At 39.6% G+C, this 25,993-nt stretch overlaps 1 protein-coding gene and 1 long non-coding RNA gene across 8 annotated transcripts in view; one reads left to right on the forward strand and one right to left on the reverse strand.

The window, feature by feature from the left end:
* The window catches only part of LOC139042766 (uncharacterized), a 32,164-nt gene extending 16,481 nt beyond the window's left edge, over positions 1 to 15,683 (reverse strand). The window contains exons 1-2 of the long non-coding RNA XR_011499877.1: positions 15,549 to 15,683; positions 2,943 to 3,011 (exon numbers count right to left, since the gene is read on the reverse strand). This is a non-coding gene — a long non-coding RNA (uncharacterized lncRNA). The remainder of the gene's footprint in view (positions 1 to 2,942; positions 3,012 to 15,548) is intronic.
* A 5,358-nt stretch (positions 15,684 to 21,041) lies between these two features.
* Positions 21,042 to 25,993, forward strand: part of PCDH11X (protocadherin 11 X-linked) — a 664,017-nt gene continuing 659,065 nt past the window's right edge. For all 7 annotated transcript variants that reach the window (XM_044763834.2, XM_070502551.1, XM_044763830.2 and 4 more), the window contains exon 1: positions 21,042 to 21,349. The gene's annotated coding sequence lies outside the window, so the exon portion shown is untranslated. The remainder of the gene's footprint in view (positions 21,350 to 25,993) is intronic.

Consider the following 25,993-nt stretch of genomic DNA (forward strand, 5'->3'; position numbering starts at 1 on the left):
ACAAATATATTTTGGTAAGACATAATTAATCATTGTGGTCACTAACATTTGTACTAATATTCATTCAAGCGCAAATAGTAGACATTTGAAAGTCCATTTTCAATGGACTCTCTTTTATTGGTGGCCAGAAATTGCCTCTTGTTCTCCACTTCAAACTCTTCAGCAATATGATCAGGCTTGTCTCTGCAGCAGACTGAAACCTTCCTATACTCAAAACAAGTGATTTTCAACTTGGGGCCATTTTGGCCCTTCAGGGGACATTTTGCAACGTCTGGAGATATTTTTGGTTGTCACAACGAGTGGAAGAGGGCAGTGCTACCGGCATCTAGTGGAATAGAGGTCAAGAATACTGCTAACTATCTTACTTTGCCCAGGACAGCACCCAACAACAAAGAATTATCCAGTCCAAAATGTCAATAGTGCCAAGATTGAAAAACCCTTGTCTAGACCCACTGACTCTGAAAGTTAATCCTTTCCTTATTCCTAAACCTTTATAGGTCCTTCTTTCTCCTCAGATTCGGCTATTTGCTCTCTACCTGCTGGCTTAGCTGTGCCCTAGTTATTAAATCAATCTCATCTTGGTTAGGAGAGATCCAGTGCTGACTTGATGGCCTGATAAGTGCGTTTTTGCTTTATTCTGAAAATCAAGCCTCTTCTAATATAATTTTGATAAATGGATCTATGTTTCATCCCGTGTTCTTCAATATTCCAGTAACTCAAGGGCTAGAGCTTACGTCAATTTTGCTAGTTGTCTCCCTAAGAAAACAGTCTTGCCCCTAATATCCCGTGACTGATCTCTGTATTAGCTGTCAGACTTCCTTTATTATTGACTGCTTTTGGATTTTCCCATTTTGTTCTTTACCTGTGTGTAAGGTTACCTGCTCATCTCTGGGGTTGACATCGTCATTATACTGAAAATCCCATTCAAAGTAAGCATTCATCATAAAAATTCTGTCAGCTCTACTTTTGGGAATAGTTTTCTGATATAAATACTGTGGTAACAAAAAATGTTACAAATGCTCTTTAGCCCAAATTGATGATAAATTTGATGAGAATAATTGTAGCGTCTGTATTAACATCTCAGCTCCTTTCTTAAATGATGCAGAAGGAAGTAAATGCAGCACTTAGATAATGTAGATTGGTTTCCATTCACTATCTGACATTTTCTGGATCAGCATTTCAGGTTTAAAAAATAATGACAATTACTTTGGTATTTCAATTCAATTCTAACTGAAGAATAATTTTAGAAAGAAGAAATGGTAAGCATAAGCAAAAGTAAGCCATAGGGTAACAAACCAACCTCCAAATATCCATTAGCAAAAGAGCTTCAGAATTTTCAAGATCTCAGAAAAGAATGATTATATATAGATTTACTTTCAATTCAAGCATGTACAATTTTGTTTGAGAGTCACAAATAACTTGTTTAAAGCAGTTTACTATTTTAGCTGTTGTGACTGCCCCACAGTAGTATATCTAAACGTAAAAGAATAAGACTTAAGAATTTTTCATTTTCTGTTCATGGAGACAAAGAGGAATTATTATCATTTTCTTCACCATGCCATATTAATAATCAATATTTATAGGCCAAACCGAACATAATCTAAACTCACATTTCTTTAGAGAGCTCTTATTAAAGAGATAAAGCATCTTCTCTTAAATGTTGTTACATTCCATTTCTAAGCAGTAGTTTAGATGAAATGAAATGGAAACACATGAAGTAGATAAATGAGACTGATTCAGAGAATAAACCAGTCATTGAATCTCAGGAATAAGGAATGATCTTTAAAGAGGAATTCATAAATGGCAAAAGTTTCAGGGCAAGCACTTTATATGCCTGAGTATATGATTGTGTTATTTTAAACCCTGCCTGAGTACATCCATCTTGAGCACAATATTTTATGTACCATCACCCCTATTTTAGAATGTATTATAATTTAGATATAGTGACTAATGATCACTACCATAACAGGGTTACTATTGCCTGTGACATAACACTTTGCTTATAACAAAATTTATTTTCATCTAGTTATAGTACATATGAGGCTTTTATTTTCATCCATTTCATTAGAGATTATAGCCTTAGGTGACAAAATTATTATTTTTTTCTTGAGTGCAGTTATAAAAGTCAGCAGGCTACTGCTAGACCTGTGCTCTATTTTACTCTAAAACAATAAATAAATAAGCTGTTCATAAGTTAAACGTTTCTAGTCACAGGAGTTCACATTACAGGAGTTCATATCATAGTGGCATTTTCTGAGGAAATTTGAAATCTCTAAATCTGACAAAATATAAATACAATAAGGTACACTAAAAAAGCAAACTAATTACACTTATAAGATTTTATGTAACACGACTGCTTTTTTATTTGGTTTGGTTTGATTTTTGTTTTTGCATCCAAAATGATGCTAAGAGCAAAATAGAACTAACTAGAACTAACTAGAGCTAACTAGAACTTTTAGTTAACTTTCCAATTAATAGAGTTAACTGGAACTCTTCTCCAATTTTCTTCTTACATGTTGAACTACTGTGTCACTTCAATTGGGAAAATTGGAAAGCCCAGCCTATGAGTGCACAAAAAGAGGAAAAAAATAAAGCATAAGTTATTTTGTAGTTTTTAAGCCCATACTAGGGTGACAAAGTTGCGCTTTTATTATAATTGAAAGTATTTCAGTAGTGTCCTCTCAGCTACGTTTCTTTCCTTTTTTGGAAGCATCTGTGTGATATGTCACAAGAGTTCTGCTCTCCCTTATTTCAGAGGGGTTATTTAGTTAGAAGGCTTGGATTTTTAGTTTCCAACGTTAGGTATCAAATCTTAGTACCTCTGGTCACTCTAAGCACACTGCACTGCCCAATCAAAGCCCTAACGAGTTATCACCTCTTTCCAATAAACAGGATGCTAGTTCCAAGAAGCAATTAATGACAGTCACAATTAAAAGTCTTACCTAAAAATCTGTTTATGGAAGAATTATCCTCATTAACGGGTTTGCCACAAAGTCACTCTTAATGATGCTCTGAGAAAGAGATTAAAGGTGAAAAGGGAAGGGAAATTGAAAGGGGAAACAAGCATGAGAACAAACAACCCTCTACCTTTGATTGAGTTTTTCTGGTTAGTAGTTGCACTAAAAATAGTTACAATTGCCTCGAAAGCAATAGCACTTAGAAGGAGAATCAAAAAAGGAAAACATATGATTGGTTACCCCTAAGACTTTCCTTTGCTTTTCTGAAGAACTTGAGCATAAAGCCATAGAGGGAGCTACCACTTGCTCATAGAGCATCTTCATATGATTTTTTAAAAAGCACCTGTATTGGGGGCTGGCCCCGTGGCCGAGTGGTTAAGTTCGGGCGCTCCGCTGCAGGCGGCCCAGTGTTTCGTTGGTTCAAATCCTGGGCGTGGACATGGCACTGCTCATCAGACCACGCTGAGGCAGCGTCCCACATGCCACAACTAGAAGAACCCACAACGAAGAATGCACAACTATGTACCGGGGGGGCTTTGGGGAGAAAAAGGAAAAAATAAAATCTTTAAAAAAAAAAAAAAAAGCACCTGTATTGGTTTTCTATTGTTATCATAACAAATTGCCACAAATAGAGGCTTAAAACAACATCCATTTTATCCCATACTTCTATAAGTCAGAAGTCCAGGTGGACTTGACTGGGTTCTCTGCTCAGGGTGTCACAAGGGTGAAATCAAAGTGTCAGCAGATCTGTATTCCTTTAGTGTAGCTTTTGGGCAAGAATCTGCTTCCAAGCTCATTCAGGTTGTTAGCAGAATCCAGTTCCTTATGATTGTAGAACTGAAATTCTTGCTCCCTCGCTGGCTGTTGGCTGGGAGCTGCTCTCTGCTCCTTTTTTTTCTTTCTTTTTTTTTTTTTTTTTTTGTGAGGAAGATTAACCCTGAGCTAACTGCTGCCAGTCCTCCCCTTTTTTGCTGAGGAAGCCTGGCCCTGAGCTAACATCTGTGCCCATCTTCCTCTACTTTATACGTGGGACGCCTACCACAGCATGGCATGCCAAGCAGTGCCATGTCGGCACCCGGGATCTGAACCAACGAACCCCGGGCCAACGAGAAGCGGAACGTGTGAACTTAACTGCTGCACCACTGGGCAGGCCCCCTGCTCTCAGCTCCTAATGGCTATGCGCATTCCTTCCCACAAGATTCCCCTCCACATTCAAGGTCAGCAAAGGCATGTTGAATGCCCCACGTTCTTCAGATCTCTCATTCTCTCTTTTGTGATCAGCATAAGAAAACTCTGCTTTTAAAGGGGGTACATGATTAGGTCAGGTCCACCTAGATAATATTTGTATTTTAGGGCCAACTGACTTGGGCCATTAATTACATCTGCAAAATGCCTTCATGATAGTATCTAGATAAGTGTTTGATTGAATAACAAGGACATGGAAATCTTGAGCAGGGTTCAGGAGGTGGAGGGATCTTTAAAGTTCTGCCAGCCACAGTACCCCTTCCTCTAAGAGAAAAAACTTTCAGGATGCACAGCTTGGATTTAAGCCCACACTTGTCCCACTTGTAAATCCCTTTTGCTGTGAACAATTACACAATCATACATAGCAGTCTTGAGCTATAGCTTCTAGGGGTCAAGGGTCCTTCCCCTTACCCTTTGGCCTCTTTCTCTCCTTAGAACCTTTCCTGCCCTGCCCAACCCTATATATTGAAGACATCCTATCTTCATAATGTATCTCCTTCTCACCTTCTATTAAATTCTAATCTTTGTCTTCCTGTATTTGAATTTTTTAATGTGCATTAGGTAATAATATGTACATAATTGTTGATCTGGAATAAATCTCTATGCCTAATTTATTTCTATCATGGGAGGCATGTTTTTCCCCAATGGACTGTGTCACTCAAATGGATCTTCTTCAATAATTTCTTATTTTAATTTCAACTAAATGAAAAGTTATAAGCCCGTGAGAGTTTCTTATACTTTCCTTCTTCATTTTTCACTGGCAAAAATGTAGTTGCTAAATTCCAGTACAGAAAATGGTCAATTGAGGAGTATATAATCATGCTGCTGCTAAGGTTATTACCTAAGATATACGAAATCACATTTCATTTTGCAAGGGTATTTGTGAAAGAAGCTCTATTATAAAGAAAGCGTCTGAGGTGACGTAATAGTAGAAACGAAGTGCATATAGAAAAGTAACTATGAAAACATAGATCTGGTAGATATTTAGAAAAATAATTGTTCAAGTAAGCACAGTCCTTGAGTATGAATGGCCTGGAGACTAAAAAGAAGTTTATTTATCTTTCAACGGTGTTAAACTTCTAGCGGATAGAGACTTCATTCAGAAAACATGGAGATTAAATCTCTCTACTGGATAGAAAAGTGAGTGTGAACTTCTTCATTTGCAAGTTCTCACATTAATTGACCAAGAAAATTATTATTTCCATGCAAATGTTAGATAACCATAATCCTTCCTCACACATGAACATTCCTTTATTCCTTAGGGTCATTGCAAATCATAAAAGGGCTCATCACACGCATCTTAGAGGGTTTGTGAGTCTACCACAGCAAGGTCTTTTGGCATTTTAAGATAGAGGAACTAGATGATTTGTAAGGGTGCTAAGGGCTGGCCCCGTGGCCGAGTGGTTAAGTTCACACGCTCCGCTGCAGGCAGCCCAGTGTTTCGTTGGTTTGAATCCTGGGCGCGGACATGGCACTGCTCATCAAACCACGCTGAGGCAGCGTCCCACATGCCACAACTAGAAGGACCCACAACGAAGAATATACAACTACGTACCCGGGGGCTTTGGGGAGAAAAAGGAAAAAAATAAAATCTAAAAAAAAAAAAAAAAGTAAGGGTGCTGGAACTCTGGCAAGAATATGTATTTTCACTACTTAGCATATGTTTACAAATTAAGATGCAACGCAGTTTGTTAGGAAAAACACTTACTTAGATTTAAGATATATGAATTTTAATTCAAGCCCTGCCTATAAGTCCTTTTACCTAGCCTGAGTTTCTGTTTCTTCATCAGTAAAACGGAAATGTGGGCCTAGATTTTTTTAAGATCTCAGTGAGTTCTGAGAGTCTATAATGACAGCATCACAGACTTCTGATTAGCATTTTGACAAGTGCATGTGCCACATCTGTGTAAACTGCCACTTTCCAGGCAAGCTGTTATTGGAACAAACTATGATCCAAGGCAAGCCCCTGGGAGTCAAGAGAACTTAGTTTACTTCCTGACTCCACCAATAATATGGTATAACCCTGGTGGCTTCATCTCTTTCAACCTCATCTCCCCATCTCTAAAACTGAGCTAAGGCTTTCTATAAACACATAATAGTGCTATTTTCTGAGGATCAAATCAAATAATAGACATGAAGCTGCTTTGAAAAGTTCAGAATTATACATAAATATGAGGAATAATAAATATATGCTGGCATGTTACTTTGATGAACAATTTATTCTGCCACTCAGTAAATGGGTATGCTCATGAATAGGTTATTTAAATCCACGGGGTCTCAGTTTTATCAACTGTAAAATGAGGATGATGGCCTCGGTCAGTGATTTCTTTTAAAGGTGTTTTCCGTTTTTTCAGCAGCAGAACTCTGACTTCATATAAAATATTAAGTGGAACCTCGCATATATATCAGGAAAAAAATCAGAGCAATCTAACTGAGGACGACCCAGGGCCTTGCCCACTCAGCTTCCTCCTCATTGTACCCCATACCTTAGTTCCTAAGGTCTCTCCTCATGAAACCCTAGGACTCTGAGGAATACAGTGTGAAAAGGTCTGGAGCAGATGATCCTTTATATGTCTTCCACTTTCAAATATATGTTTAAAATTAAGACAAATGAAAAGATTTATTCACTGCTTTTACACAGAAAATATTTTATGATCTAAGAAAAGAATAGAAAGTAAATTCAACACTTTTATAGCAACTTTTTTTGTCATTTGTGTTGTTTGTCCTTTGATTTTCATACTTTAAAGACTACAATATCTTCCCAATTATGAAACAAAGTTTGTTGTCATAAAATATATTTATTATTTCTACTTCATTGGTTAGAGATTAAAGCAGATTAATTCTTCATTTAAAACATCATTATAAAACAACTTCTTCTAGTGTTCTCATCATACAAAGTAGTCATTACCAGCTCCAAAAAATGATCGTGAAATTGTCATAACAATACTGCTGAATTCTATGATAAACACTCACCAAGAACAGTCAATATCCTACTGATGTTATTAGACCCATAGAAAGACCCAGACCCCATTAGATTGACACATTTCAGAACACAACATTTTCTTTCCAAACAAGAACTAAGTTTATGACCATAAAATTATGCAGCGTTATGGTGCTCTTCTGAAAAAGGTATCAAAAATGGTTGATGATAAGTGAACTAAAAATATGTAGTGCTACTATTCCAACAAGGTATGTAATTAGTGAATAAGTACCTCCTGTACGCCCAGCACGTATCCCTCATGAATTCAGAATTCCACTTGAAGAACGTCGTCATTTGTCTTAAACTTATGATAAAGTTTACCAGAGGAGCAACCATTTATGGTTATGAGGGAATATTTTGCTATCCAATTAGAAACATATTTTTAAAACTAATTGAAAGCCTATATGTATGTCTGAGTCAGGTTAATTTTAGAAAATATGTCTGATGGGTTTAAGCAGGAATACAAATAGAAATGACAAAGTAGTAGAAATTCCTTCATTATTTTTCAAAAACAACTTCAGTGAACAGAATGAAATTGCAAATGTCATTGATCAATTAAGTATATTATTTCCTGGGGAGAGTTTAATAAAAATACTAAAAATAAGTATTTTATTTTCAATAGCTGCTATGTTGAGCACTATTTTTAACCTTAACAAGAAGAAACGGTGATTTAAATATGTGGCTTTAGTGTCCATGGTTGAGTGTAGACAGCCAAAATTGCTACATCACACTGTAATTGCCTAGCATGTTAATAATCTATAAAGTGAAATTCGTCTGTGAGAGATCATTCAGCCGAACTGCCGAATCACATTCATTGGAATAAATGTGAGTTCTCTTGTATCTCTATAAAAAGTTAATCTCTTAACAAAACAAAGACAAAAGGAAATTAACAAAGAAATTATGGTCAATGAAATGAGTTTCACTTATACTGTGACTATCATCTGAAATCACTTTTCAAACCAATGTATCAGTCATCTCAGGAATGATACTTAGCAACAAAGTGACACAGAGATTTGAGGCAGAATGCAAATGAAAATTACATGTAATGGATGCTATAAGGAGACTTTTAATTATTAGGCAGAATGTAATTTAGCAGAAATTGTACTTTGACCAAATAACTGATATTGCTTCTCTTGTACTCATGAATGTTTTGATATATAGTAAAGACACTCTAGTCCAAACGCCTAGAACTTAAAGAATTGCTACTTAAATCTATTTCATTTTAATCATTGTATACATTAAAACATAAAAATGTAAAATTTAGAGACATTAAAAATTAATTCTAAACATAATTAGGCTTCAGTTTCTCGTGATATTTCTTCAATATATAATTTTCATCTATTCTTTCATATGCTTTCTCAGTAGCAATATAATTACTTTATGTCACCATTTTTTAGAGTGGGTTCTACAGAACAAGCAGATGTCATTGACAAAAAGAAAAGAAAAAAGACTTCCCAGGCAATAAATATTGGAAAATTCTGAATTAGAATGTATTCAATCTATTTATTCGCTGCAATACATCTCAGAGCCTTTAAAGCTAATATTAATTACAAATCCAAGGAACATGCTTCAGGAAACATCACCCGAAGTAAATATATCACTTAGGTAATAAGCACGTGGCAAGGGTTATATGGTTGTCTGAATGAATCCTTAAAGTAGCTCAAAAAGCAAACTGATGGATCTGCTTCAGTCCTCTTAGGTTGGGCATTAGGATCGCCAAAGTGATCCATGACCAGCATTCATTGCCCAATTTAGATTTAGTGATCCCCCAATATTAGATTCGGTGATGCGCGGCCTCTAATTCAGCACCAAATGTTTCAGAATAGAAAGCATTAAATTTCTTACTTTTCCAATTTTTTTGTGAGCATGCATACATAGCATTTTAGCAATATCCAGCTTTCTGATCTATATTTTCTTTATTTTTTGAGTCCCCCCATCATCTTTTACATTTATTAGTTATTAACACTTGGCCAGTAGACTACTGAATGCTAATTTACAACATTCTCTGCATGTATGAACAAGTACCAGGAGTCAAAGAGAGAAAGACATTTCTTTCTCTCTATTGTCATTGTGATTTCAGGAAATGTTAGCATGTTTTTGGCATCCTTGCTTAATAGTCTGCATCCATTTTAACAAGCTAAGTTAAAGAAGAATCTTATTCTTTCACACTTAGGATTTGTCATTATGTTGAGATTCATTAGTTTAATTAGTTAGAGCACTGTGCTAATGAGTCCAAGGCCATGGATTTGAGTCACATATAGGCCAGTTAATTTTGTACAGAAAAAAATATTTTGTTTCCACCCTCACTAGGCCCTTTGCCATTAACTAACTCTCTAACGAATTTCTATTTTTTGATCATAAAGGAAACCCATCACTGCTGTTATTTAAAAAAAAAAAAAGGAGCAAGCAGGATCATATGCATATGTGGGCAGCATACCCATTGGTCATTATTAACTAGCAGATCTTCAGCCATACCTTTAAACACATACTTTACTTAAAGAAACTTTCCTAAGGAGAAAAATTCAAGATTTAATCACATTTTAACTAAAAAATGCTCTATTTTAACCAGTACATTTCAAGTTGCTCTTTCTCTTAAACAATTATCAGCATTTTTTAATTGAAAAATATTATATGCCGTATAACTACAAACATAAAAACAATTAAGAGATTCATGGGATATTATCTGCTAAAATCTAATTACTCTTTATTTTTGTAAAAGAAACCCATTCACTTTAATTTAGTCTGCAAAGCATGATTTCATTTTTCTTCTCAGAGCAGACTGTAAATAGTAGCATCGAATTTCAACTGGAGTAGATAAAATCATCCCATCGCTTCCTATTCCTTGCCATTTAAAAATAACAAAATGACAACTGGTCTGAAGAAAAGTTTTAAAGTTTGACTAATGTTCCTTTTGTGTGAAATATAATATACTTAGCAGTTCAAAGTGGAAAAAATCTAATCCAAGAGAGGATTGTCATCACAGAACTCGAAAGAAAGATTGATTTGATAGTTTTCTATTTTATGTTCAATACAAAATTCCATTTCATTTGATTTCTCAGGAATATCATATATCCTTTAAACATGACAGATGATTATCTGAGAAGAAAAATGTCTTACGACCAGAAGTCCAAAACTTGAACAAATTCTATAATTTCCAAGATGATAAAGGCTACTCCTAGTTTACAGAGCTCCATATTATACAGATTGCATGCTTTTTGTCCTTTAATTAAAGGACAAAAATCTCTTTCACCAGTATATGGAGATTTTGTTTTTGTTTTCCCCTTACTTGCTGATGTGACTAAGAATCATATTCCAGAAGCCCACAAAAATCATCAAAATTTTTTCAGAATTAAAAACTGAAGCTATTTTGTACGCCTAAATGAATCTGGTCAGTAAAGACCCAAGCCTACAACTTAAATTTATTCTTAAAGGTATTTTTTACTTTCTCTGGAAGAATGAAAGGGAGATCTTTTGACATGGATAGAGGGTGAATCCTGGTATTGCAGAGTCTGAAGCTTATACACAGGGGCTCTCTTTAACAAAAGAATACAAAATTACTAATACGAAATTTGATTTAAAGAAAAGATTAATTTATAGAGAAAAAAGAATCACAACAAATGACAAATTTATATAAGCGGACATCACCAATAACGCAAAAGCCAAGAGAATAGTATATGTGTATTAATAAACTGTTTGACATAGCTCTATAATACTTGAAAACTTTATGGAGCTTCATAGTTAATCTGCCTCTGTTTATATCAGTCATTTGATCACTGTGTGGCTGTTCAAATAATCTAAACTAGTGACAATCTGCTGTTTCAAAATATCTATCGCTATATATCTACATCTATCCATCTATCTATCTATCTTACAAATGTATGTATATACATACACACATATATATACAATACAAAGCATTCATTTTAATTTGGGAATGTATTTCAGGGCAAATGGCTCCTCAGGGAAGGTGTAAGTTATATGGTGGGAGGTGAGGTGGAAGGGGATATTTATTTTCTGCAGATAGATCGAGGTTACCAATCCCTGCCTCCCTCAATTAACGGGGTTGTACTCAGCATTATATAACTCACCATAGAGCTATAAATTACATGTGAAACGGAAAGGCTATTTAAGGAATTAATATACCTAAAAATGTGCATTGAATATATAGTTCTTCATTAAATATTTGTTTGTAAATGAATAGATGAACTAACAAATGAATGGGTGAATAATACAGTTAGCCCCACCTCCCATTTTCTTTTACCTCAATGACTGCTTTAAGTGTCTAATGAAGTCTAAATCTATTGGAGCGTCCAACTACATTAGACTATCTGTGTCAGGTACTCCATTAGCTGCGTTTATGCTCATTATCTCATTTATTCCTCATAACAATTCTCGAGGTAATTATATATCTCAACACACAGTTATCGAAATTAGAATTTAGAGCATTTAAGTCACTTATCAAATGTTATACAGCTAGAATGACATAGAATTACAAGTTGAATTCAGGCTTTCTAGACTACTAGATAAAATACACTGTAGCTGTTTCTACTCCCTTCATGCCATGCTGTAAAAATATAGCCAAAAAAGAGGAGCCTATTAAAATTGTGTTCTAGATAAGTTCTAGACAAAAATGTAATACATTATGGCAAAAATAGATACAATGGAATCTCTCACTGTTGTGCTACAATGTACAGAGTTCTTCAATTTATTAGCTTTCATTTCCATGTCCCTAGATTGCTCTTCCTAGCCTCAGTTTTGAATGGAGTCTGGTCTGCTTTGGGCAGCAGCACATCAAGGGTAACATGAATATTAATAGTATGACATAGCCATGTGCAGAAGGATTCACCTCATCACAATGGGTCAGACAGGTTTGAAGAGCCCAGAGAGGTGCTTTTAAAACTGCCCGGCAGCAGTTTTCATACTATTTGAAAAGGGTTCCCTAGTTGAATAAACTCTTCATATACCCCTGCTGGAAAGTCACCACACATATTTGCATATTAAAGACACTCAAGGTCCTACTCTAAATAAACCTGTTTCTCCTCTCGCCAGCAAACCCTACCTCACCCAACTTCAACATGTTCCTCTGCTGCCCCCTGGAGGGTCTTAGCCACAGCAAGCACACCATCACTGCCCTCTCCCCTCGGAGTTGTTTTTCTATTGCAGACTACACAGCGGGAACTCTGGCCTGAGGTGCTCAAAGTAAAAAGGTTAGGGGTTCAGGGGCAGAGTTTGAACATCGATTTGTATTTCTCCACCATTGCTAACTGATAACTGTCTTTCCTTCTTTCCAGAGTCTGCAGTATGAAAATCATTGTGAGGAGAAAGGTGACTTCAATTTTTTTTGCTATCACTTGCATGTCTCCCCACACCAGTCTCAATATGAGCATTTTATCCTGCTGGAGTACTTGTTGAAAAGTTGAAAGAGAAATAGTATAGAGTAAGTTTTAAAAGTCATGGCGTTGAAGTTGAAGGACAAAGTAAAGAAAATGAGTTTGAAAGAAAAAGGGACCTGTACTGCCTTCCCTCTCTCAGGACCCTGAGGATGCCTATTCTTCATACCCCCCTCCCCCACCCCTTCTTCTCCTTTCTCCTCCTCCTCCTCCTCCTTGAGATCCAATCCAGGTTACTAGTTCCCATATATGCCTTGGGGACAAAATATTATCTTTTAGTTTTTGGATTTCTTTTCATTTATTATTAGTTGACTAGAACTCTAAACCAAGTTAATTTTGTTAAGAGTTTATTGAACTATAATTTATGGCTGCTTGGTAGAGCCAATCCAACGTAACCACAAAGATATCGTTTATCTGAAAATTTTGCCAATCTAGACTGCACCTCATGCCATAGTTTTTCTGCGAAGTATAAGCAGCAGGCACTATATTTCAGAGAAAATTTCAATTTATATTATTTTTATGCATTGTATAACCTAGAATGACCTTTGAAAAAGAGACTAGAATGACACAGAGTTAAAAATGAGTTAATTTAGTACAAACTATAGCAGCATTTAATTCTCCATAAAATGTTAGTTTGTAACAATAGTTGACAAATACAGTTTAATACTTTCAATATAAGTATATACTTCTTGAAGTCCTCGACTAACTTTGAAGATATACATTTCATTGTCTGTGTCACTAGTTGATATACACTTCAAAGTTACCACACATCTTATCTTGTAAATGCGTTTTTAAAATATTATCGCCTTTTCAGAAATCCATTCAGGCTCCCCACCCCAAGTGATCCTTGTAAAAATGGGACAATTGTAATAATTCATAGGATATTTGGAAACCTCTGTCATTTAACAAGTTTATAACAAAGCTAATTTCACATTCTCTGGTATTTTATTTGTAATTTTCCTATGATTGTTACATCCTTATGATTATTTTTTGGAGAATAATTTATAATTGATGAGAGTAGAAATGTGGGTGTTAAGTAATTCATTCAATTGCACTGTTGGAGAATTATAAACATCTGTGAATAACATATTACTTGTTGTGATGAATTGCAAAAGGCTTACCAACATAGCCTACCCACTTCAGCATCTTCCATAAAATATATGGTCCAAAAATGTAAAACATAAAATGTGAGGCTAGAGTCATAAGTTGTTTTGGTATTTATGGGGCAGTTCTAAGAAAGTTGTCTTGTTGGGATCAACCAACAGGTTGATTACCTCAGCCAAGCAGGTAATATCTCATTGATACTCAGCCTAGGGCACCAGAGAAATGGACCCGTGGAAACTAGGCAGGATGCCAATGCTCCAACTAAGTATTAGAGCCTGCACACTGGTACTAGCAGTGGGTATTAGAGTGCCACTCAGATAATTGAGGTAGATGGTTAATTGTGCAAACTAGATAGCTAAGATTAGTCTTGGAGTAAAACTCGGATCTGCTGAATTTACCACAAGAACACTGAATACTGGGTCTGAAAAGACATAGAATTTAAAACCCCATCAGTTGACAAGGTGGAGATTTTTGAAGGATTCTTTGGTATGACAGGATTAGGTTCAGTCTGGAGAAACTCCTTTAGCGCTTTGAGCTTCAGCAACAGATTTAGAGAAGATGGAGCCTAATAACAACATCCTCAGTGGAAGGAATCCAGGAACAATATTTTCTTTTAATTTCCAACTTTGTGTTATGCTTTTTTCCCTTAAAAGGAGAATGCTTCTATGCTCCAAGCACTTTTTCTTCACTATCTAGCCTGTCAAAAAAGGCAAACACAATAGGATCAATAGTGTGCCAAGTTGCATTTGTGGTTTCACTTTATTTAGTAGTTAGTCAAGAAAAAACAATTAATTGAAAAATTCAAGACATCTTTTCTTTTTTGGCAAGAAAGTAAAATGAATTACCATTCTTCACCTTATATGAAAGGAAATCTAAAAGGAATAGTTGAGACCAGCCGCACTTTGGCAACTGAGTAAAATTCTTGGTTTTTATATTTTATCCAAAAACAGAAACTGACATTCAGCTAAGTTTCAGTAATGATGAAATGAAAACTGTTCGATCTTAAAAGAAAACAGAAACCCTGTGTTGATTACCTAAATGCATGTCTAATCATTTAAAATGAGATGTCTGAAGTACCGTAGTCAACAGAAAAATGGCTCCAAGTAGCCATCCATTAAACACTATGTTGACTAAACCACAGCTATGGTTGTTAAAAAAAAAAAAAAAAAAAAAAAGAGTAAGGCAGTTTTCCTACATGTTTCAGTGAAATACACAATATATTTGTTAACATACATCAGAAAATATAACTGATTTCACAAACCATACAGAAGTTAAATCTACTTAGCTCATAGTCATATAACAGAAATAAAGAAGCTTAAAAAGTAAAGAAGGCTCAGAGTGGTGTGGGATTAGTCCAGGATTCTTAAAAATGTATATTTTTATCAATCTCAATATATTGCTTTGGAAACATTATATGATTGTTTTTAAATGTGTGTGTATTTCCTAAATTTAGAGCAGTAGCTGATACCTACTTCCTGAAGAGGTGACCACATAGGAGTTTTGGTAGGATGGAAAAAAAAATCAATGTCAATGTTAAAAGAAACAACAAAAAAGAATTCTCTTCTCCCCAGCAATCAAAATCTCTTTGAATCTTTCACATCACCAGGCAACATCTGGATAACTCAAGCTAATGCCTGTCCTAAGAAAACAAGGATAGAGACCGCTAATAGCATTCTGATCCTTCTATGCTTTAAAAGACAATAATTTTCCCTGCTCGTGTGCTTCTATCACAATACAGGAAAATAACACACAGATGAAAAGCCACATCCAGTACAGTTTGCAACTGCTAATCTGTAGAAAAATGAGAGTACAGTAGGAGCGACACATTCTTTAGAAGGAAACAGTAACCTTGAGGACAACATCACCACTTACCTTTACTCATTTAATTGCATTAATCAGAGCTCAGTGCTTCAGCAAAGTTCAGCTATACACATAAGGCTGTAATTCCCAGGCTCCTACGAAAGAAATTCAGCTGTAGTTTCTGTCCACTACAAGTGTGTAGCTGTTCAAGCCTAGAGAGGAAAAAAAAAACCTTATATGGCATGATTATCAAACAATTGCCCCACCCATACTTAATTACAGAGGTTGCTAGAGTAGTCAGGGATTTCTGTCGAAATCTTTCCTGCAATAAAAGCCCTTTCTTGGGTATTTTTCTTTCTCGTCCTCCCCTCCTTGGGCTTTGGTAAAGTTTTTCTCAAAGCAGGGAGCCATGTCAAACTTTCCCAATTATTTGCCCCAGCACTATAGCAAACTTGTAATAATTTTATTATTTTGGTAATGTTGCAAAGTCAGACGCAGGACTAAAAAAGCCTTGCAAGTCATGTCCAGGAGGAAATAGAGAAGTGGTAGTTTCATTTCACAGGTATGCCCTTTTCAAATTCTTATAATCTATAGTGGGGGAGTGGGAAGGGCGTTGGAAGACTTTGTTCATCCTTCTAAGCTCTCACTAATAGCACCCTCTAGTGTCTCCAGTTGAGCTATGCATTTTGTCATCAGCTAGGTACAGCATTTCTGCAGTCAAACTACTGAAAACATAGAGCTCCATAACTACCAGGCTTTCTCCGTTTCTTTATCTTTAGCTTCTGTTGAAATTCATTTGCCCTCGGTGTACCTGCACCAGTTTCAGCCTTATTTTCATTTGCGACTTGAATGCCTCAACGCTAGAAATATCTACCAATTAAGTATAAAAGTGCCTGCACAAATTATGATAGTAAAAATGCTCAGAATTGAGAAATTGCGTTTAACTCCTCAAAGCACTAGCATAAACATTATCATTTTGTGTGTCACAAAATCCCCCCCCCACCCCCGCCACCACCACACATGTATGTTTGTCGTCCTTTTAAGAGAGGGAAGTAGAATGATTTCACTTGAGATAAAGAAAACTAATTCTTAACTAAAGGTTTATCTTTAAGTAGTCCCTAACATGTTAAAGGTTTTTTTTTTTTTTAAATTTTGCTTAACATCTGTATTTCCTAAGTCTTGGAGAGTGAAAACTTTTTAGCTTAATGTCAGGCACTGTCCTAAGCATTTTAGGTGCATTACCTTATTTAAATATCACTACAATAATTGAGTTGAATAAACATTATCCCTATTTTTACATGAAAAAATTGAAGCTTGTTAGGATAGCTCTGTGCAAAAAAAGTATAACGAAAGCCACAAATATAATTTTAAGTTTTCTACCAGCCACATGAAAAATACTGAAAATAAACAAGTGAAATTATTTTTAATAATATGTTTAGCTAACCAATTAGTCAAAATATTATCATTTCATCATGCAATTTATATAGAAATATTAATGATATATTTTACATACGTGTGTGTGTGTGCATGTGCTAAGTATTCAAAATAGGGTGTGCATTTTGCACTCACAGCACATCTCAATTTGGATTAGCCACATTTCAAGTGCTCAATAGCCACATGTGGCTAGTGGCCATCTTATTATACTGTAAAGGTCTAGAGATTAATTTGTCCACAGCCAGAGAGGTAGAAAATGCCAGAGCCAGCACTCCAAATTTGGCCAAAACCAAAGTCCTTTTCTGAACCACTGGGCATTATTGCCTTCTACTAATTGCAATTATTGTTGATGGTTAATATTAAATGTGAAAAATATCACAGAGAATGTAATTTATCCAGTCTTACAGTTTTGTGCCTACACATCCACCTATTTTCTCAATAACAGCGATGATTTATTGATTGTAACATTTATGTGCAATTTATGGTGCAAGTTGTCCTGAACAACACAAAGATGAATGGAATTTGATGCAAAATAACTGTCACATGATACAAAGTACTCATTCTCATCCATCTGCGTGACCCGTGCATTTTCTCTGCAGACAGTACATGGGAAGGCAAATCATAATCAGATGGCAGACTGCTTGATAAGAGGTGTCTCAATGCAAGGGCAATTGAAATCTCAGAATATTTGATTGGCATCATCAATCTCATGTCAAGGGTGGTTTTGCCAGTGAGATGAAAACGTACATGGATAAGAGTTACCAATGCTCATCTATGAGTATTATTTTACTAGGCCTCCATGGCTGATCAATCCCTCTTCAGATTAACACATTATCTCTCAGTTTTAATCAATTCTTATCGGCCTGAGAAACATCCTCACTCACTGAAGTATTTTAAATCTCTTTTCTGTCCATTCTGTAATTATATAATAGTTTTATAGTTTAGACTCAGAGATTAGACATATTTCCATGTTTATAGGGTAACATTGCCATAATTTCCCTTTTCTCACCTTAGTAGAATTCTGGGTCAAGCTCCATATTGGAACACTGACCAAATAAAATGTAATAAATATCACAGTTCCTCCATAGTATCTCCTCCAAAAAATAAATTCCTACAGTTCCTTTTTAACTTTTCAGGGCTTTCATTAATTATAAAATTTTGATGTAATGCAAATTCTGAAAATATGTAACCACACAATCTGAGGCCCATATGCTGAAGGTCAGCATAGTGGACTGGAAATGATGTAGACTTGAATTTCCCAACTCTATAGCTATATAATCTTGGGCATTTTACCTAGTCTGTTTCCTCATTTTTTTAAAAAAAAATGAAGCTAATAATACGTATCTCATAGAACGATTTTGAGGATTAATAGGACAATGTATATAATGCAGACGGTGCATAAAAGGTATTCAATCAAGGAGTTCTTCTCTCTGTAAGTAGGCAGAGTAGAGGCCTCATTAGTTGTTTTAGAGTTAGAGCACTGACAGGAGAGCTTTTGCCAGGTGCCCTGTCTTTTGGTTATTCCATTGCTCATTGATGCCACCATCAGACAGAATGCAGGAAAAGAGAAAATGGAAACAAATTTCATTATTATCAGATGTAGAGTTCTGTCAGTCTTACCAGGAAACTGAATTTCTCAGATGATTTTCTGGGTCACTTGGTTCAACTAGTAGTCTTCTTGGTGTGTAAGTCGTGTTTCCACTCTACAGAAATAATTTTCTATTGGACTATACACTTAAAACTAAATGGTGTGCTATATATTATAGATGAATCTAGATTAACTATAAAGCAACCACGTAGCTGAATTTAGGAGTTGTACACTCTGAATGGAAATCCAGAGTCTGTAACTCTTTAGCTCCATAGTCTTGTGCAAATTACCTGTCCTCTATGAACTTCAGTTTCAGGAATTGTAAAATGTGGATAATAATACTAACTTCATGAGTCTGTCATGATGATAACTTACAATACTTCATAACAGTCATTGAATAGTTCTCTCCCCCTGCCTTGGGTTTGGATGGAAATCTTAAGAAATAAATTAATTGCTGTCTAGTGAATGATTATTGTGGATGTTATGAAAGATTATTAGTGCTCTCAGAGTGCTTCTATGGTGTGGCTTTGCCATACTGTCCTGGATCAATCAGTGATTTTATTTTCATTGAATTCCAGCCATCCCCTGTGACAGGGTCTCATCCAGCAGACTCCAGGAGTCGGAGCTGCAAGCATTTGACAGCTTCTGATTTCATCTCCAAGACATTTTCTAGCTCCCAAGAAGAGGACAATGCATGTGCTGGATACTATGAATAATGGAGGCAGAGTTACAGGAGGAGTAAAATGTAATAGTAAATACTTCCTTGTGTCCTCTTTCATGCAGACGGCACTGAACTGTGCTGCTAATGTCACTCTCAGTAGTGGCTTTAGGTGTAAAAAAAATACAACAGAAAAAAAGTGATGTGAGAAATATTTGAATAAAGGTTTCAACCTTTAAAAATATCAGGAATTGGAAAGAAGGCAGTTATGAAGATGGAGAGGGTCATACTAGGGAAAGAAGTCAGAAACATTTGCCTTTCAATTAAAAGAAAAACTTGCCATGAAGAAAACTTGCCATTAGAGAAAATAAACTCACAATAATTGGCAAAATTTTTCCTTCTTGAAGTTCTATCCCTATGCAGATGCATTCCCCCTTCCATTCAGTAGACAAAAATAAAAATGAATACTGTGCTCTTGGCGCCCGAAAACATTATCTACTTTTTCTCCTTTTATTTCAGGAAAGAGAGCCTCCTCCTTCCAAAAACAAAGCAGAGCACTAGAAAGATAGGATTTTCTATTGGTTCAGCACATAAAATGGATTTTTCTTCTAAAATCCTACACCTTTCTGGGGAAGAATTTAGAGAATTCACCTGGTTCATTCTCTGGCTTCTGGATAAATTTGAGTATTTGCTCCTTGTAGCAAGAATCAGAGTAGACCAGCCGGGAAGGTTTGGGTGGTTGTTGCCATTTGCTTTTAATCTCATGACAGGGACAGGGGAATTAGCCCTGTTTCTAGACACCCAAGACCCATCCGAGCTATAAACCAGCCACGTTGCCCTTGGTCGCTTTAGTGGTCTTGGGAGACCTGGCACCCGGATGCCCGCTCGGGCATCACCGACTAGGCAGCCAGAGCGCGCTGGCAAGCACCAGTCTTGCGGCTCCGAGCTGGGTTCCTTCCTCTCTTGCATCCTTTCCTACCTCGGACACGCGCTATCCGCTCCCGCGATGCTGCCCTGGCCCTGGCCCTGGCCCTGGCCCTAACTAAAGCAGTCCGAAGCCACCGACCTGACCTGCTTATACTCACTGGTACTTGCTCTCTGGGATAGCCAAATGCTAGATCTCCCCCTCAACCCCCTCTCCGCCGCCTCCAAACGATCAATCTGAAAAACAAGCGAGGTACCAGACCCGGCTCACAGTTGAGTGTAATATATGCAGACACAGTCTCTCTGCTCCAATTGCGGCTCTGCCGGACTCCTGCCCCTACTTCCACTAGTCTGCCTTAAGTATCCTTTGTATGAGAAAATGGTGCTGCTGGAAGCTTGTTCTCTAGCTGGAGACAAGGCGGTCAGCGGGATCACGAGAAAAGCATACATAACAAGAAAAATAAAACTTCTGTAAGGTAATGTGAATGAGTTAAACTTAAAGGGAAGCCGAAGAGAGCAGCAAGCAGAGGACAGAGCGAGCAATGCATGCCCTCGTTTTCGCTCTGCAAAGCTGACAGCCCGAAAGCGGCGCGTTTTCCCCAGTAGCGGGTCCCGCACACGAGTGTGCCGCCAGCCCACATTCTGCCGCCTTCTCGGGGCAGCGAACAGTAACTTCCTAAGCTTACCTCCATCTCGCCCCCGCCCTTCTCCCCCGGTTCCCCGTCAGCAGGGAGGGGCCGTCCCCGGAGCGGTGGGGGATGTGGGGTGCAGGGAGTGGGGACCAGAGGGGGGTACCCAGCAGTTGGTGCTGCACCATCCCCTCCCAGCAGGCGGCCCGGGCACTGGTTCACTTCCCTCCCCCCGCCCTCCACTCGCTCACCCCCCTTCCTTCCCCCTTCTCCCCCTCTATCAAGTCCCTCCCCCTCGCCATTGAAAAGGGCTGGCTCGGCACTGGCTCCTTGCAGTCGGCGAACTGTCAGGGCGGGAGGAGCCGTGAGCCCGAGCTGCACGCAGCGGCCCGCGCGGCAAAGCAGAAAGCAAGCTGAACAGAGTGCGCAGAGTGGCAGTGACAGCGGCGACACAGGCAGCCCAACCAACCGGGGCGGCCCGAACAGCTTCAGAGGCAGCCTCCACTACACCAGCTGCTCCGCGGACTGCGAGCTGTGGCGGAAGAGCCCGCTACAGCAATCGCAGTCTCCGTGGAGCTAGCAGAAGCCTTTTCTCTTTTTCACTTACCACCTCATTCTACTCTAGAGGCTTCGATCACTGGTAAGTATCAGAACAGAGCGCGGCGTGTGAGGTGTGCGTCCCGCACTTAGTGCGCGGAAGCTTCCTGCCGCCTGCGCCGGGGGTCTTGACTATGACCACAGAGTGGTTTTAGAGACGCATCTGATTTCCTCCCTTCCTTCTTCCCCAATCTCTTCCTTAGAAATAGGAGAAAGAGCAAACCCCAGAGGTGAGCGCAGACAGAGTATTTTTTTGGCACTGCCACCGCTCGGCTTGGCTTGGTTACTTTTGCGAAAACTCTCACTTCTGTCAAAAAAGTGTCCGCGCGTGAATTTCTCCTACATTGGCAGTGCAAAAAGGTCTTTCACTTTAATGGATACAGTTAGCTTCGAGGCTGAGAAAGCTCTAAGATCCGAGCAGGTGCTGAGAAAAGATCACACCTTGGACTCTCGGGCTAGCGCAGCAGAGCAGTCCGAGCTGAGGGGCAATGCCCCGAGCCCAGAAAGAGCCCGCTTCGGACCTTGCGCGGCCCGACCCCGCTGCGCTCTATCTCTGGGGGCCTGAGGTTTGGATCCCTGCCAGGCTGGCTCTAACCCTTGGGGACACGACCCTTGGCGCAGAGCTAACGAGAGCGCCGAGAGCGCCGCGCGCCACGGTGAGCGCAGGGTCCCCCGGGCCATTCCGCCTGGTCCTTGCCTGCCCCCCCCTTCCTTCCCGCCCTACTCGTGGGGCTGTGCTCAGCCAGCACCTGCTGGATGTGGAGATGGTAGGTGTGGAAAATTCTGCCTAGGTTTAAAAAAGGAACTTCTTATAATCGCGTAGCCGAAAAGGGGCATCATTTTCTCATTTAAAAAGGAATCACTTTTTCTAAGAGTGTAGCTGAATAAAAAGGGTTCTACTTTCTCTAAAGAAATGACTTTTCATCCCTTAGCCAAAAGTGCCTACCTAGCTCATAAATTGTATGACGTTTACTAAGAACCGAAAAACAGTTTATCACTCCACAAAGGAATTAGTTTTTTTTTAAGCGCGTAGCCATAAACCGGCCCCTTTTCGCGAAAATGAATGCTTCTTAATAGGAAAGCGTCATCAGAAAAGGTGACTTTTTAAAAGCGCGTAGCCGCCAGTGGGTCCTTTTCTTTAGAGACTTTAGAGGAGCGGAGCGGCAGTCTGCCCTCGGTTGGAGACAGGACTTGCATATGAGCGCTTAGCCGAAAATTGACTTCATTCTCTCTCCAATAAAAGGAGGGGGGGTCACTTTTCAAGAGTGTACAGTGAGAACCACTACCTTGCCTCCCCCAAGGAAAGACTTTCAGAGCTCAACTGAAAATGACCTCCTTGATTCTAGAATGAATGATTCCGCGCTTCGCTGCTTTGGCAGCCTTTGCGGTTTAGGGTGCGGGGCGCGGGGGTGAGTGTGTGGAGTGCGTGCGCGCGCGCCTGCGGGCGGGCCCTGGCATCTCCCAGCGGAGTGCCCTTCCAAAATGTTCGCTTGGGAGTGGGAATCGAAACTTGCGCCACTGCGACACACACCCACAAAGCAAAGACCGGAGAGAAAAGGGGCTAAGACAAAAGAATAAATAAAATTAAATAGCAAGAACAAAACAAAAGCAAGTGCTTGTGTGGAAACATCCCGAGATGGGATTTAAACCTACCATGGGAGCTGTTTCTGTATGAAGAAAAGTGCGTGAAGAAAACTGTTTAAAAATTGGCATAGGTGGGGTAAGGGGGCAGATAATATTGGGAGGAGGCGATGGTGTTAGAGGAGCCGCTTGTGCTCTGATCGCTGCAACAAGGAAACAACCTGAGGAGCGTGCGGAGGAGAATTCTGAACCCCTGAGCACAACACCAGAGAAGGTAGAGGCGCTTTATGACTAAAGCGACTCTCGCCCCTCCCTATAAAAGGTTAAAACAGGTGTGACTCAAAAGAAAAAAAAAGGGGTGCTTGCAGGCACCTTCTGAACTTGGTAAAGACTGAATGGAATTCCAATCTTGTTTGAAACAAACTCGCACGATCACGGTGGGAAATCTTAGCCTCAGGGCTGTCCCTTCGTGTGTGTGTGTGTTCGGGGTAGGGGGACGCTTGAAAGCAAGTCGAAGTAATAGTATTCGTACGTTTCCCTCTTTCTTGTCTTTGTCTGGTTCATCGGAGGAAGCGCGGAGCGTGTGCAGGCGGTTTTGACAAATGAACCAAGAAATGGACGAGCTAACGTCTAAAGATACCTTTCTCCCTCTGCTAAATTAAGAATTGCCGCGCGCAGCTCACGCGGGCTGAGTCCAGCCGCCCCTGCCACCGTGCTGCGCCTGCCAAGCGGCGGGCGAGGGAGCGCCTCCGCGAGCGGGGCCCCAGGTCCCTGTTCTCCAGGCGCCCATGCACCGGCCGCCCCTCCTTCTGGCAATGATGTCAGCCTTGGAGAGACTCGGCGGGCGCAGAGGAGGCCAAGCGGCTAGTCCCGGCCGGGAGCGCGAGCGGCCCTGCCCCGCGCGCTCCCTGTGCGCAGCCGCCCTCGCTTCCTTTCGGCCTGCTTCCCGCGCTCCCACTCGCCGCCCCTCCCGCCAGCGCCCGAGGCGGAGGAGGCCCCTGCAGGCAGGGCAGTGGCCGGTTTTGAGCCCGGGTCTCACAGCCAGGTGTAGGGTCTTCTCGCACTCTTTTCCTCCTTTTCCCTGCCCCCCGTTCTCTCCCCTTTTCAGCTCGCACCTTCACTATTGCTGTGAATTGACTTTTTAGCCGCATTTTAGAGGGCAAGTTCTTCAGATGAAACAGTAGTTACCAATGTTAAATTTCCGCTGTTTTCTCTCCTCCCTGGGTGATGAGGAAGGGGGATGTGAAGACAGGCATCTTTACAATCCCGTGACTGTCCTCCGCCGGCAACAGAGCAAGCTCGATAGAAGGCAAAGAGGGTGGTCTTCCCAAAGAAATGATGCGGTGGGGGCGGGGGGGACATCAAAGGCAGCGGCGCAGCGTGGGGAGTCCCCTTCACTGAAGAAGGACCTGGAAATTGGGAGTTGCGGAGAGAAAGACTCTAGGAGCTGCTGCCGCAGGGGAGAGGCCACCGTGCTCTTTAATGTAAGGCTGCGCAGTCACTTCCAGAGAGAGGCGCGCCAAATTGGGAAGACTCAGGAATAGGATTTTACAAGACGGAAGCCCGCGGCGGCCTCCCCTCTGAGTTTGCTCCTCTCGTTTTAAGGAACAATCTCCTGCTTTCCCGAATTTGAGGCTATCTGTTTCCCCTGATTGCGGACAATTCCTCCTTTAGCGCTGCGAGAAGGACTGCAGCGCGCGCACTTGGAGAAGGTTGTGCAGGGCACGAGGGGGAGGGGACGGAGGCAGGGCGTGTGGAGGCCGCTGGGCCTGGGCGCTGAGTTACCTGCCCAAGGAAATTAAATTCAGAGAGGATCGCGATCAACTGCCTACCTACTGTATTTTGGTTTGCAGGCACGTGGCAGAATTGGGGCAAAGGGAACAGGAGCAAAGAATTCTTCCGTGTTGTAAAATCTAGGGTTTTGTTTTCTTCCCTTTGATGGAAGACTTCCCTTACATGCTGTATCAGCAAAGGCATCACACTTAAAGTTGCTGTGGATTTGAAATACGGGAATGAGAGGAAACTCACACCAAGCATAAAAACACGTTTATTTTCTAGACTTCAGTCGTTTGCTAAGGGTTGAAAGGAGCTTTTTTCTTTTTTTTAAATCTCCCGCATGCTATTCTAATAGATGCCCAAGTAGTGTTGGGTTTTGCCAGCTGGGAGCCCTGGCAGAAGAGATTGGAGGTTTCACATTATTTCTTATCTTGGTATTCAAAACTTTATGTTTTTTGCTAGATAGAAATTCTTGATAGAGAGCTTTCAGGCTGCTCGTGGTAGGAAGAAATCTGGCAAGGGATTTAGAAAGCAGAACATTCTCCTTTTCTCTATTCAAGCAGTCCACAACAGCCTTTAGCCAAGATTTATAAGGTTCTTGGGGAAGGGAGGAGAGGCACACTGACAAGGAGACTTTATATAAACCGCTGGCTTTAAGCTACACTGACGAAATGTGCATGGCTGCCACGTTTTCTATTAGTAGGAAAGGAAATTATTCAGGGCATGAAAATTTGAAATCTAATTTTCTCCAATAATCTTGCTTCACATATTTTAAAGGTGGTGTCATCTATTTATTCACTAAAGAATTCACAAACATTAATTAGTCACCTACTGTGCCAGACAATGTGCTAGGCTCCAGGAATACAAAAGAGAGTATGACAACGTGGCTTGGGCCTCTGTGAGCCGGGAGACTCTTACAAATTTATGATACAATGTGATAAATGTTCTAATTTAGTATAGTAGAGGGAGGAATTAATTTTTGCTAAGAGGTTGAGAAAAGATTCATAAAGAAGGTGTCTCTCTGGCTTTGAAAAATAGGCACTCCTAGCGGTGGCTAACCAGGAAGTAGACACAGGCTAAGTAAGGAAAGGTGTGGGGGCCTGATGTCCCACTATGGAGTTAAGAGGTATGTATTTTGTAGACATGGGCCACCTTTGAAGATTTTTCAAGCAAGTATGTTAAAAACAACAAAAAAACAGTGTAAGAAAATTGGGCAGTAGGCGGCACACAATAGAAAAATTTTTGTTGTTTCTCTTTAAATGGATATTTGAATAAACTAATGTGTTGGAATAGAGTGGAGGCAAATAAGTTAAGAAGATACTCTAACATC

Source organism: Equus asinus, chromosome X (genome assembly GCF_041296235.1).
Source record: "Equus asinus isolate D_3611 breed Donkey chromosome X, EquAss-T2T_v2, whole genome shotgun sequence".
Taxonomy (NCBI): domain Eukaryota; kingdom Metazoa; phylum Chordata; class Mammalia; order Perissodactyla; family Equidae; genus Equus; species Equus asinus.